The following is a 13070-nucleotide window of genomic DNA, read 5'->3' on the forward strand; positions in this document are numbered from 1 at the left end:
TAAATTGAGGTCACAGTACAAAGTTTGCTGATTTTGGTCCAAAAATGGGAAAGTGAAATGAAGTCTAAATACATTCAATTCAAACCAGTTTAGTTTTTATTTAAATTGTTGTTTTTTTATAAATTGATTACTTCACAAGTATACACTAATATTTCAATTGGGCCTTCATTTCTCCTAAAACTAGTTCACGGAACCCCAAGGGGTCCATGGACCCCAGTTTAAGAACCCCTGACTTAGACCGATATCTTTTATTTGAAGATTGGGTCTCGCCCTGCCAAGCAATTTGAACCTGGTATTGAATATGTTCATTCTACTCTTAGGCAAAATTAAACGGCTACTTTTGGCCAAAATTAAAGCATCAGCTTGTTTTTTTAAGCACCTACGTTTTTTGCACTTCTTTCTTGGTCGTTATTTTAAACATTGAAAACTTGCTAAAGAGCATTTGAAACTTGCTAAACTTGCGATGTCCAGTCCACCAGGGTTTCTCAACTAAGGCAGAGTTAGATCTCGATTGGTTTAGTTGGGTTGCCAACTTTAGTTTTCATATGGTTAGATTAATTGAGCTTGGTTCTCGGCTAATTCTTTTCAAAAATTTTAGAAAACTGCGGATCCAAATCGAAGTCATACCACTAATAAGTTGAAATTGATTAATTGTATTGCCGTATTAGTGTTCTGTTTACTAGCTTAAAAAAAACAGTGAAAATAATTCGATCAGCAAGGCTTCGCTGTAGTGCCTACGCTAAGTATTTTGAGTCACAGTGAAAAAAAGTGGAGAAACTTTGTTGTATACTGACTAATAAACTCGGACGTTCAAAACCTCCAGTGAAAGAGGTTTTTAAAACACTTTAAATTAACTAAGTTTTTTGGTTGTTTTTCGACTTCAGGGTTTCAAAGAAACGTACATAACTGACCAATGAGCAAATATGTATCAAAAAGCCCCTAAAATATGCCTTCAAAGTGGCCGTTTTTGTTTTCCCTCCTTCTGTTTTGCGACACGTTTCCTTCTATTGTATTTATTTTGAGTTTTATGTAAATTTGCTTCGTTCCAATCTTTTTATAATTCCACGTTTTCCCAGCCGCCTTGGGACGTTATTTATAATGCAATTGTTTGGTGCTAACAATACCATTTTTTGTGTGTGTTTTTTCTATATTTTTGTTTTATGTTTTGTGTATTAAGGTCTCGAAAGTCGACAATAATTGCAAAGTAAAAAACTAAAATATTTGACATTATAAAAAGCTATAAGCATGCAAAAAGATAAACTCCACCTTTTTTAATAAAAGTTTAAACATTGAAGCCTTTCGTAAAACTTAAAAAAATTGGAGTTTGTAGGTCAGAACGTTTGCAAATGGCCGTATTTGTCTAACTCTAAATAGGGTAGTAAAAAAACTAATCTGATTTCTCCTTTGACCTGACAAAGCATGCTTATGCGAAAGCTTGTCGAGAATACAATACAATTTGTTTTATATAGTGATACCTGATTACCCTGTATGTCAGAAGTTATTGACCCTTAAAGCTGCGTATTTATCCGTAAACATTTCGGCGAAGTTACTTCATTCAATGCTGGCAACCGCCATAAAATCGCTCAAACGGCGTTTGTTAACAGCTTGCAAACACTATCGGCCGCTTTGATATCCGCCATATGACGTAACAATGATGTGCGAAATGCCAACTGAAAGTTGATTTCCCCTCCGCGGCTTAAATACTGAGGTCGTTAGCCTTTTAACGACCCATTAAATACGAATGGGACTAATAAAAGCAACTTTTATGCCGGAATTTAAACTGTGATAGCGACAATGTAAATTGACTTGTTATTTAAGGTTTTTAACCTTTTTTGTCTGTTTTACTTATTTTAACAAAGATGGATATCAGATTTACCCCTATATATAAAATGGTGCCAATTTATTAAAAAACGAAGGTAACAGATTACATCAGTTGTATTCAATGCGACGGCTACCCTTGGTAACAAGTTGTTCAATGCCTGGCTAAGTAGTAGATAAACACAACGATAGCTCATTTACTTTACCCCCTACAACGAAGAAATTTACGCCCTAGGCTGATTTAACGTGACCTTGCTTAGACTTTGGTTCTTATCGAAGTGACTTGACTTGGACTTAAGTTTCAACAAGGGTTGTTTACAACACTTGATCTGAGTGGGTGGCCGATTCACAAATCCCGTAAAATAACCTGAAAAGTTATAAGAAAAGGCCAAACGACGACGTTGGTCCTTTGATTTCAACCTTGTCGATTCAACGATTTTAAATGAACTCGCTTTTTAGCCGACAACAATACACATTTTGCGACTTTGATGTGAAGTCTACTGTTCGGTTCAGAACAGGATTAGTCGATGGCGCCACTGTGCGTCTAGTAATCAGTATTGACCGACTACAGCAGTGGTTCTTAACCTTTTATGGCTGGCGGCACCCCTCAGAAATAACAGATAGATTGCGGCACTTCTACAAGATTTTTCCGTATAGAATGTCACAATAAACGGAACCGGAACACAGATCAATTCTACTCAACGTATAGGAAGTTTTAATTGGATTTATTCCACTCTAATCCTACACAAAAAGTTGTAAGAGTTTTTCAGTTTACCAAGTTCTGTACTTACTATATTCTTTATCATTGATGTACAACCAGAATCGCTTCTGTGTCACCATTCTGATTCATGTAGATTCTGTTATTCAAAAAAAAATCTGATGAAATGGGGTACATTTTAAAGCAGTTTGCCTAGAAAGCACTAAATCAGCCTTGATGCTGGTGTAGTAGAAAAAACACACCTGAAATGCCTTTTTTGGGGAACACAATGGTTGTTGTAGCTATTAAAGCATGTAACAAAATAGTTTGACAGTCTTAAAGCGGCCCTACAAACTTGATAGGCCTAAATATGACACAAAACCAATAGATGTTGGGAGTGTTTAAGAAGAGATTACCTTGCGCTTTGCCACAAGCGTTCAAACTGGCCCAAGGAGTGTTTCACTTCCCACGATACAAATTAAGCAAGCGTTAAGTTCCTTAACGTCGCTTGTCCCAAAGGTATTGCTGGTAAATTACTTGAATTAGGCGAACAGCACGCTAACGGTTGGAAATTACCAGTGCTATAATGACTTAAAAATCAATGACTTTGGCTTAAGTCAGTTTTTGTGGGTCGCGAACCAAAATAGGTTGGGTTGCCGATTGTAGTGGTTCACATGGTAAGGTTTGCTTGTATTGGGCCTGGACAAGATATATCTAATCCAGCGTTTCTTCAACTTTTTCTAACGCGGACGCCAAAACTTTGTTTTTGCCTCGCGTGGACCACTTTAGGCAAAACGGTTTCAAAAACGACGTCATAAATTTACGTCACAGTAAACTTCATAAGTTTGCTAACTTCGGTCCAAAAATTGGAAAGTGAAATGGAGTCCAAATAGTGCAGAACTGTTTTATTTAAAAAAAAACTCTTTTCTTCGATAAATTGATTACTTTTTAAATAATAAGTAATATTTCAATTAGACCTTCACGGTCCCCTAAAAGTGGTTCACGGACCCCTAAGGGGTCCATGGACCCCAGTTTAAGAACCCCTGATCTAATCTTTGAGGAAAATGCGAGAGAAATAAGACAACTTAACGTATATTAATTAAATTCGAATTTATTAATACATTTGTCTTATATTGTGTTCACTAACGAAAAGTTTATTTAAAGAATTGGAAACCTTACTCTTACGTTTAGAATTTGGGTCGTTGCGTGGAAAATGACTTCAGTGCACTTTAGTGACTAAGTGACTAACTGAATTAATTTAGGTATTTTTGCTACATGACTTAACTTGGGGTATTTTGAACCAATGGCTTTACTTGGATTTTAGTTATTGTTTTAAATAACTTTAAATTATTTAGTTTAGCAAATAAGGTTCAAATTATGTGTTTTTAAAAATAGTTGAAGTCTGGGTTACTTGTCTCAATTTTGGCAAGTAAAACAATTGTATTGCTACATGTTTCGATTTGGGTATTTTTTAGTTGAGATGTTGCTCATATTCGGACGATTTTACTAATTTTAACATTTTGACGTTTTATTTTTATGTTATTATTCTGCCATCTAAGTCATTTTAAAATAAATTGTTTACAACACTTAAAATTACATAACATAGAGACAGTTGGTTATGGCATTTTGCGATTCAATTTTAGTTTTGGTGAAACAGGGCTGCGAACAATACATATAAACAAAAGAAGGGAATTTAAAAAAAAATTAACGTCAAAAAAAAATATCGTCTTTAACTAAAACTTGACAAAGGTTTTGACTTTTAAGTCGGTTTTACTAGGTTCGCTGGATTTAGGTTTAGGAACTTTTTAACCCCTTCACGTATAAAAGTAGCAATTCGCCTTGTCTATATACATTTGTATGTTCAGTAATGTGCGACTTGATAAGGGATTGTGTTGATTAGTTTTGACATTGGATATAGTTAGGAGCTACAATTCACAATAGATTTTCCTCAATTTGAATCATACATAGTCACTCGCCACCTCAAAAACACGTGGAGACCTTGGTTTCAAAAGCCTGATGGAAAAAAGTTCGCAGATTTATATAATACTGCGGAAAGTAAATGAAGTTACAGTACCAGTTTAAATTCCGAATCAATCAAGCAAAAAATCACAAGCACGCGTATGCAAAGGATGCAATATGGCCGCAAGGGCAGTAATTTAATCGTTTCGCGCAAATTCGCGATCGATGCATTAATATGCAGCCCCAATGTGGTGGTAATGAAACGGAATTTAAGTGCTGCCAGTTAAGGGCCTACTCGAGGCCGACATTTAATTAGAAAAATCAATCAAGCAATTAAGGAAACGCAGATTAATAGCACTTGTTTTGAAAGGAACGCATCGAAATTAATTTCGTTCTACAACGATTTAGGAAAACAATGTGTTATACAACATCCTGCAATATTACTGAATTAAGGAGATATTAACTGCTGTAGCTATTTCAGGTGATGAATTGTTGTTCGATTGATTCATTTTGCGACCAACTGATGTTTTCACATATACTTCCTACTAAAAATATCATCATTAACTATTACAGCGCTTCTTAACCGGTGCGACATGAAACGTTGATAGGGCAAGTGGAAAAATATTTAAAAATATAAAACACATATGTTTTTCATAATTTTTTTTATATTTTTACTCTATCTTTCGGCTTAGCTCATTCATCTCATAGTTATTTAAAGATAAACTAAAACTATACAAAGCAATAAAATTCAAACTTGCAACTAATTTAGGAGAAAACGGACTAACGAAAAAATGTAGAGTTCGCCTCGCTTGCCAGGTTTTTAGAAGTCTACAGGTGCGCCATGAGGTAAAAAAGATTAAGAAACACTGAACTATAGATTCAGCAGATTTCTGATATTTATCAATATATTTATGTAATAAAAAAGTGAAGTGAGTCTTAAATTGAAATTGGTTTAAAAAAGTGGCTGGCCTGAAACGATAAATTGACCTTTCAAATTATTTTAAATTTGACTTTAATTAGCCAATATATTATAAATTGTCCTAATTGCGATCTCCAATGAAACATCGCCCCTGCCGCAATTCTCATATTTGTTAATTATATAGCCGGCCTAAAAAAAGCTATTTACCGAAATGAAAGATACCATTTACATCAATTTAATCGCAAAAGATTTGTTTAAAGACAAGTGTAACCTTGACCAGGAAAGAGCGAAGTAGGAACGAAGAGAATCCGTTTATCATCCAGTGATCCGAAATATTGCAGCGACATATTTGACTAAGTCCGATTAGAATAAGGTCCAACATATGCTCGAGTGTTGTAAGGGCTTCAATCCGGGAGGGACAAATTGCAATTAAAATAATTTGATCGACTCTCAAGCGGCAGGGGGTGCACAGCAAGCCCACGGGCTCGTTAATTCTCGTAATTCGTATTAAGTGGGATTAGTAAAGGGGGGAGTATTGCGTTCGTTCATGTCCCGAGGGATTTGCTTATAGTGATCGACGGCTTGTATAACAACGTTTGCCTTAACGAGTGAAAGCCCAAAATCGCTGCTCATAGAAACTAGCGATTAGGGGAGAATAAAGGAGGGGGTCAGAACGTTGCACAAGCAGTGCATGCAATAGCGTTTTTTTATATTAAACTGCCAAGCATTTTACCACGATAATGCAGTATATTTTAACGAATTTGATGTATTTTTTATACCTGCTGTTAAGTAGCGTTAAGTTTGGTCGTGAATTACGCCACAAGTTTTTTTATATGAAAATCACTGTATTCTATTTAGAGTGTTAAAGTGTTAATATATAAATTATTTTTTATCAGAGTACTGTTTTTTTAACACTTTAGAATGCCAATGAAATTGGTACTATTAGGAAAAACAAGAAGGAAAATACCAAAGGGTCCTAAATGACATAAAAGAGATCGTTAGTAACGCAAATTCATAATTTTGTAATTAAAAAACAAATATGTCATCTTTTGCGCTTTTTTTTACAAAAGGTATAGTGCTAAAGCAGGTTTATATTCAAGGTATAGACGTTTAATAGCGCTTTGTACTGGAAATTTCCTTTAATTAAGCTGAACTGTTTTTAGTATTGATACTTTTTTATTAATAACTTTACTATGACATTTAATCTCTACAAGGGTTGTGGATATTTCAAAACATTTTAAAGCTTTATACTAATTAAACCAAAACATGGTATTGTACAAAACAGGGTATTATTGTAAGAACTTTTGAGTTATTTGACGTAATTGGCCCATTTAAATACATCTTATAAGACACATATAAGAACACAAAAAAAATTATTTCGTACTTAACATGACTAAAAAAGTAAAAATAATTAAATTTTGTTATAACTTTTTTTCTCACTTATCAAGCTTAAAAATACTTTCGAATAATATTCGAATAATATTCGAATAATATTTTTAAACATTTGATTGTGTAGCATAGGTTTTAACACACCTCAAATTTTTTGCAAAAAGCGACATGAACCCCCCTCTATACCCCTCTATAAAACATGCCCTGGCAAAACCTCGTGAACTCGCCAGTGTAATTTGGCGATCAATTCGTGAAATCTCATAACGCGTCACGCATGAACGGGCGCGCTAACACGGCCGCTCGGGTTTTTGCGTGAGACGCACTTACGTCGTGCGTGAGGGAAAAACGGGCGACGCACACCACGCAAGAAAACGTCGAATCACTTTTGCGTCTGTTTTTGAATCAGTTGACAGCGCGGCAGTTGCGGAGGTGGTGGGTGTTTTGACAAGCGACAGAAAATTGGACGTTTGAAAAAACCCAGTATTTATTTGATTTTAAACAGGAAGAAAATTAAAAAATGTTAGAAAAGTGAAGCTAATTTTTTAAGAAAGTTAAAAAATAGTTTTATAATTTTTATCAGGTGGGATGGCAAAATGGTCAAAATGTAAATATGTTTGTTAAATTAAAGAAAATTTAAACACAAATAAAATATTTTTAACAGAAGCAACATTGTAGTTTAAAAATCGATGTTATATTAGAAAATAAATTTGCGCTTTTTTGGAATTTGTATGTTGCCACTATAAAAGTATGTTTGGCGAGCCTGTTAAAGTCTTTTGGGTGCAAGTAGAACCTCAAAAAACAGAACTTTAAAAAAAAAGTTGTGCGTGAGAAAAAAACGAAGACGCACTACACGTGAAAAATCGTCGAATTGCTTGGAAAGTTTTTTAATCAATTGACAGCCCGAAGTGTCTGAAGGTGGTACACTTTTGACAAGCGAAGAAAAAAATCGAGCGACTAATGTGGATTTTAAAAGTTTTTAATTTTTTTTTACTTTATAAAATTTAAAACAATTCTGTGTGTGAGTTTGTTGTAAATTTTAGCTCTAAACGCCTAAGCATTATTCTTTAAACATTTTGTTTTCTAAAAGGACCAAAACGGCTTGATTTTTAACAGGATAAACTTTTTTATTTTGCGAAATAAGTATGTTGAAAAACAATGATTTTAAACAAATGATCAAAATTAATTGCTGTTTTTTGTGTGTTTTACCCAAAAAAACTTGTTTGAATAAAAATAATCGTAATTCAAAGTTAACCCTAAAAATGTTGGAATATAACACGGATCAGCAAGTTTGTGTTTTTTGCGCCGTGTTTTTGCGCGCCTAATAGAATTTTCCAAGTGCGGGCGATGATGAGCACTTTCGAAAGCTGAAATTACAGGCTTTCCACGAATCGCGAGATATTCCAAGCGGCGCGCGGTCTTTTGTGCTCGATTGCAACGTTTCAACAATCCATGGACTGATTAATGTCGTCCGGTGCCGACAATAAGACACAATCGCTTGCCCGCGGCGTTTTTAAGCGAGGAATTACACATAGTTTACTCTTGTAAGCCCCTGTGAGCGGCTAGCGTCAATAAGCTGCCAAAAGACGCAATTACATGCGTTTTTTGTTTGGTTGCTTTATTTGTGAGTTCAGTGTCGAAGCAAGGTTTTTTAGGTTCGAAGTCTTTTCGTGAGGTCGATTTTGCCAGGAAATTTGTTCAGGAAAAACGTATAAGTAAAGGTTTCAAATTTAGGTAATTTATTAAACATGAAGGTGAAACACAATGCAATATTAAGTACTAATATTTTTTACTATCAAATCGTTTCCACATTTATACCATCTAACTTGTTAATTACGTCAATCGTAGAAAGTATGTATATTGCGAAGAATTCAGAATTACGTCAAGATTTTAGCATTAGCGCGCGACGACAATATCTCAAAACTATTTTTTACTCATAATTTTATACTTTGTATTTTATACTTGAGAAAATAGGTTTTGTTCGCACTAGTCATTAATTAATTATTAAGCGTAAATATAAACGACCAGTGTAATGAAAAATATTACATCTGACAACTATCGCATTTGTATAGTACCAGCTTTAAACCAATCAAGCACATTTTTTACATTGTGTTTTTCTAAATTGCCTTAATTGGAGAAACAATGTGTATTATCTAGAATGTCAACGGCTGTGCTAATGATTCGAAACGTTCAAAATGCTCCCTACTTCTATATGGGCTTTAATATTCTTATTAAGTCTAACTTTACATTGATCGACAAATCTTGTCAGACTTTCCAACGGAAAACCCTTTCAACCTTCCTTTATAGGATTAGGAATAAACCCGACTGAAAGAAACAGGTTTAGTGTTCAAAGGCTAGAAACCCAGCTAGAAAGCCAACTGCGCCCACAGAGCAACATGGACCATTGTGGCGGTGCAGAATCGTCTATGACGTCACAGAACCTTGTCGGACCCGCGCGGCCCGACGTGCCCGGGGTCCCGGCCAACTTGAAGCTCCCTGGCGCCGATGCCACCACGACGAACAGCAGTGTTTCAAGTCCACCAGAAGACAACAAAAACAGCATCAAAAGTCTTGCTTTGAAGCTGGAGCAAGATCAACCCACAACTAACAACACTGCTGGTAAGCCGCTATATTGTTTGCAATCGTTGCTATAATTTGATAATCTCTTCTTTCGTTAATAAATTGTAAGGATGGGCGCACTATGCACGGATCTTTAATGTAGCTTGAATTTCAAAGTCAAAAAGGTCGAGTAAATCGACATTATCTTGATTAAGACGTTTCGATACGAACTTGGATTATCTTTAGCTAAGTATCGAAACGTCTTAATCAAGATAATGTCGATTTACTCGACGTTTTTGGGATTAAAAAAAAAAAAAAAGAGATTTAAAAAAAACATTTATATTATCCTCAATGTCAAAATAATCTGCGTATGAAAGGCGAATTTATTTTTCCACACGCCTTTATTCGGTGTGGTAGAGCGATGTTAGTCTAATTAAATCGCTTAGGTTCCCGCTAATACGTTAGAACAAAAATGGGCTGGTGTGTATTTTTAAAGTGTGAACCATTTAAACAACTTTTTCTTGAATTTGCTGAAACAAAGACTTGTTAAAAAAAATTGATGCATTAGATATTTGGGCTGATGTGGCTTTTAATTGGGAGCGTACGATGACCTACCGAAGGGGTTTAAAGGATTTTCTTATAAAGTATTTACTTTCGCAGAATTAGTGACGTAGATCATGTTGTTTAGAGAACTGTTATAAACAGGAACTATAACCTTTGCTGCTGCTCAATATATAAAGAAGAAGTTTAGACAATTTGTATCTGCTTGGGATCTACAAAGTCCACCAACAAATACAGCATCCCTAGACTTATATAGGTCTGGAAAATAATTAGGAAATCACCTAAACATAGATTAATAGATCACACATAAACAAAACATATCTTTACTGTTTTAATGTCTTGAACAGAATACGGAGCTGACATGGCACACCGAGAGGGGATTCCCTCTTACCTGGGATCCGTCGGAAAGGGCCTGGCGCCCTTTGGCCAGCTGCCACCCCCTTTGTTCCGCGATATGCTCAGCAGCTATTTCGAGAAGATGTACGGAAGTTACAAGCGACCTGCAACCGTTGACGACCAGAACTCGCAGTCTGCGCAAAACCTGGCAGCAGCTATCACACAGCAAGAAGTAAAGCTACACCAAGGACACACTGAAGCTAATTATGAAACTCAAAGCGCCGCAAAATCGCTCCCAAAAGAGTTCGGGCAAAACTACAGCCTCACTGACCCAAGAAATGCCTTTGGAAAGGTTGGTAGCCAAGCTAACTTAAAGCAAGAAGTTACAGCATTGGAACAAGACGACCCTTCGCCTGCAAGCGCCGACTTTGAGAAAGCTGAAATGAGAAAAAACTCCGAAGACGGATCCGAATCCGAAGCTAGACGCCACTTTCACAAGCAGTTTATGGCGAAAGAAGAGGCCACGATCCCGAGGTCGCGGGTTCGAGTCCCGGATGAGGTGTCGCCATTCACTTTGGCAGCTTCAAGCGGTCTTAAGGCGAACGAAGAGAACTTTTTCCTCCCGTACGGATTCCAAGCCCCTCCGGTGAAAAGCGAAGAAGTTGAAGCGAGCAAGTTGTCGCCAATTGCGCAACCTTTTAAGACTAACAACCAGCAGATGCAAGAAAAGCAGGCTCCGGCTTCGCGGAAGCGCTCTAGATCTCCCTGTAGCCAACAGGACGCGTCTATAAGTTGGCAAAAGGCAAGACTTGAGTCGGAGTTCAACCACAACCACCAGCAACATCAGGATATGGTTTCTCCGCCTGACATTCCAAGCGCTCTCAACCCAGGATTGCTTCTTGCAGTGATGCAACAAAACGAGGCTCTAATGACTGCGCAAGGATTGGATCCGAGCGCATTGGCAGCTGTAAGGCAGATCTACGCAGCTACTCTGGAGAACAGCACCTCCGCAAACTCCCAGCTCACCAAGTGGATGTTCCCGCCAGCCATGATGATGCTGCATCAGCGCACGGAGGCAGAGCGCCCAATCACTCCCAAAGAAAAGTACCTGGATGACAATGAGAGCGCTGGAAGCAGCATCGAAGACCGTGATCTCTCCATTGAGGGGGATTCCGGGGACGAAGAACCACCGAGGATGCTGCCGCGTCCCGATGAAGACCGGATGGTTAGATACGGCGAGAGCAGCACTAAAGTGCTCCAGATGTATAAGTTCCTCCACGATCAGAAGCAGCGAGCATCTACAAAAGAAGACGAAGAGATAGCGGGTTGCGTTTTCCCGAATCCACGACTTCTTCCCTTTCATAGAAATCAAGCGTGTCACGCCCAGGAGATGAAGAGCGCCTCTTCCTCTGTAGAGAAGGAGCTGCGAATCCTCCTGGAGAGCAGAAAGCAGCAGAACGCGGAGAGGATCCACCAGATACAGGAGATGAGCTATCAGCAAAATGAAGGACACGGTAAGAGACACAAGTCATTCATGCTCACTTCGATTATAGAACTTGAATTTCACATGATTGGCATTTACTGTTTGACTAAGTTGCAAGATGTATGAGCAAAATGTCAACAGGAATACGATGAAATGAAGTCAACTAACAAACAGTTCTCATTTATCGGTCGGTTAATATCATATTGTGAAAATTACAAGCATATTAATCCATTAAATATCTAGGCTTTTCTTGGCTTTAACAGGTTTTTGTATAACGTAATACTTTCTCAGATCAGTGACACATCTCATGCAGTTATTTCGGTCGTGTATACATTTCAGTACGCATTGGAACGTTAACATATATTGCCAAACAAAATGGTTGGAATAATTTAATAGCTGTGGCCTAATATTACGAACGTCGAGCAAGGAACGTTGGTTTTCGGCAAATTAAAAAAAAAAAAAAAACTTCGTCCCATACTTAATTAACCGAACCAGACAATCCAGAAATATAAGAATTCTGTAGTTGACAGGGCATCAGGTTGATGGTATCGATTGGTCAGGAGTCAATACACATTACACATGCTCATCTAAACGTTTATTTTTGTTCTAGGTTCAAACTTGTATCCCGAGGAACTCAAGCCTTACGCAAATGACGGCCATGATATGGCTTATCGATCTTTTCAAGGTATTGTAAAACAATAGTGTCAGAGCTTTTTATAACTATATTCACTCAAGAATTGCAAAGAATCGAGAGCGCATGGCATCCTTTAACGTTAAAGTTTAGGTATTGTTTTATTACTCTATCTTTTGAGCGGTTTAATTGGGTTTAATGTTATTCGGCTGATCTCTGGAACTTAAACAAACTCTAAAAGCACAAATTCACCTAATGAGAGTGTCTTGGTACGCAAGATTAAGCTCCCTGGTCGAAATTGTGAAAACGTAAAGTGACAAGTAAAATTGGGCGACAGAAGCATATGGTGTAAATAGTGAAAAACTTGGATAATTTTGCAAAACCAACAGTTTTAATTACACGCCAGAAGTAAAAATCAGCAGTTTACCTACCGGGTACCACTTATATTTTAAAGTGGGTCGCACTTTCTGTCACTCTTTCAAAACTAAAAAGGGCGCCATTTTTTGTCCAGCAGCTGAAAAATCGCCCACCCTGTCGGATGAGGGCAAGAAGAAGCTACGAAGGAACCGGACTACGTTCACGACTTTCCAGCTCCACGAACTGGAGCGCGCCTTCGAGAGATCTCACTACCCTGACGTTTACAGCAGGGAGGAACTGGCTGGCAAGATCAGTCTCCCGGAAGTGCGTGTGCAGGTGAGAAGTTCTTACGTTCATGCTGTAT

Source organism: Ascidiella aspersa, chromosome 7, assembly GCF_963924565.1.
Source record: "Ascidiella aspersa chromosome 7, kaAscAspe10.2, whole genome shotgun sequence".
Classification (NCBI taxonomy): domain Eukaryota; kingdom Metazoa; phylum Chordata; class Ascidiacea; order Phlebobranchia; family Ascidiidae; genus Ascidiella; species Ascidiella aspersa.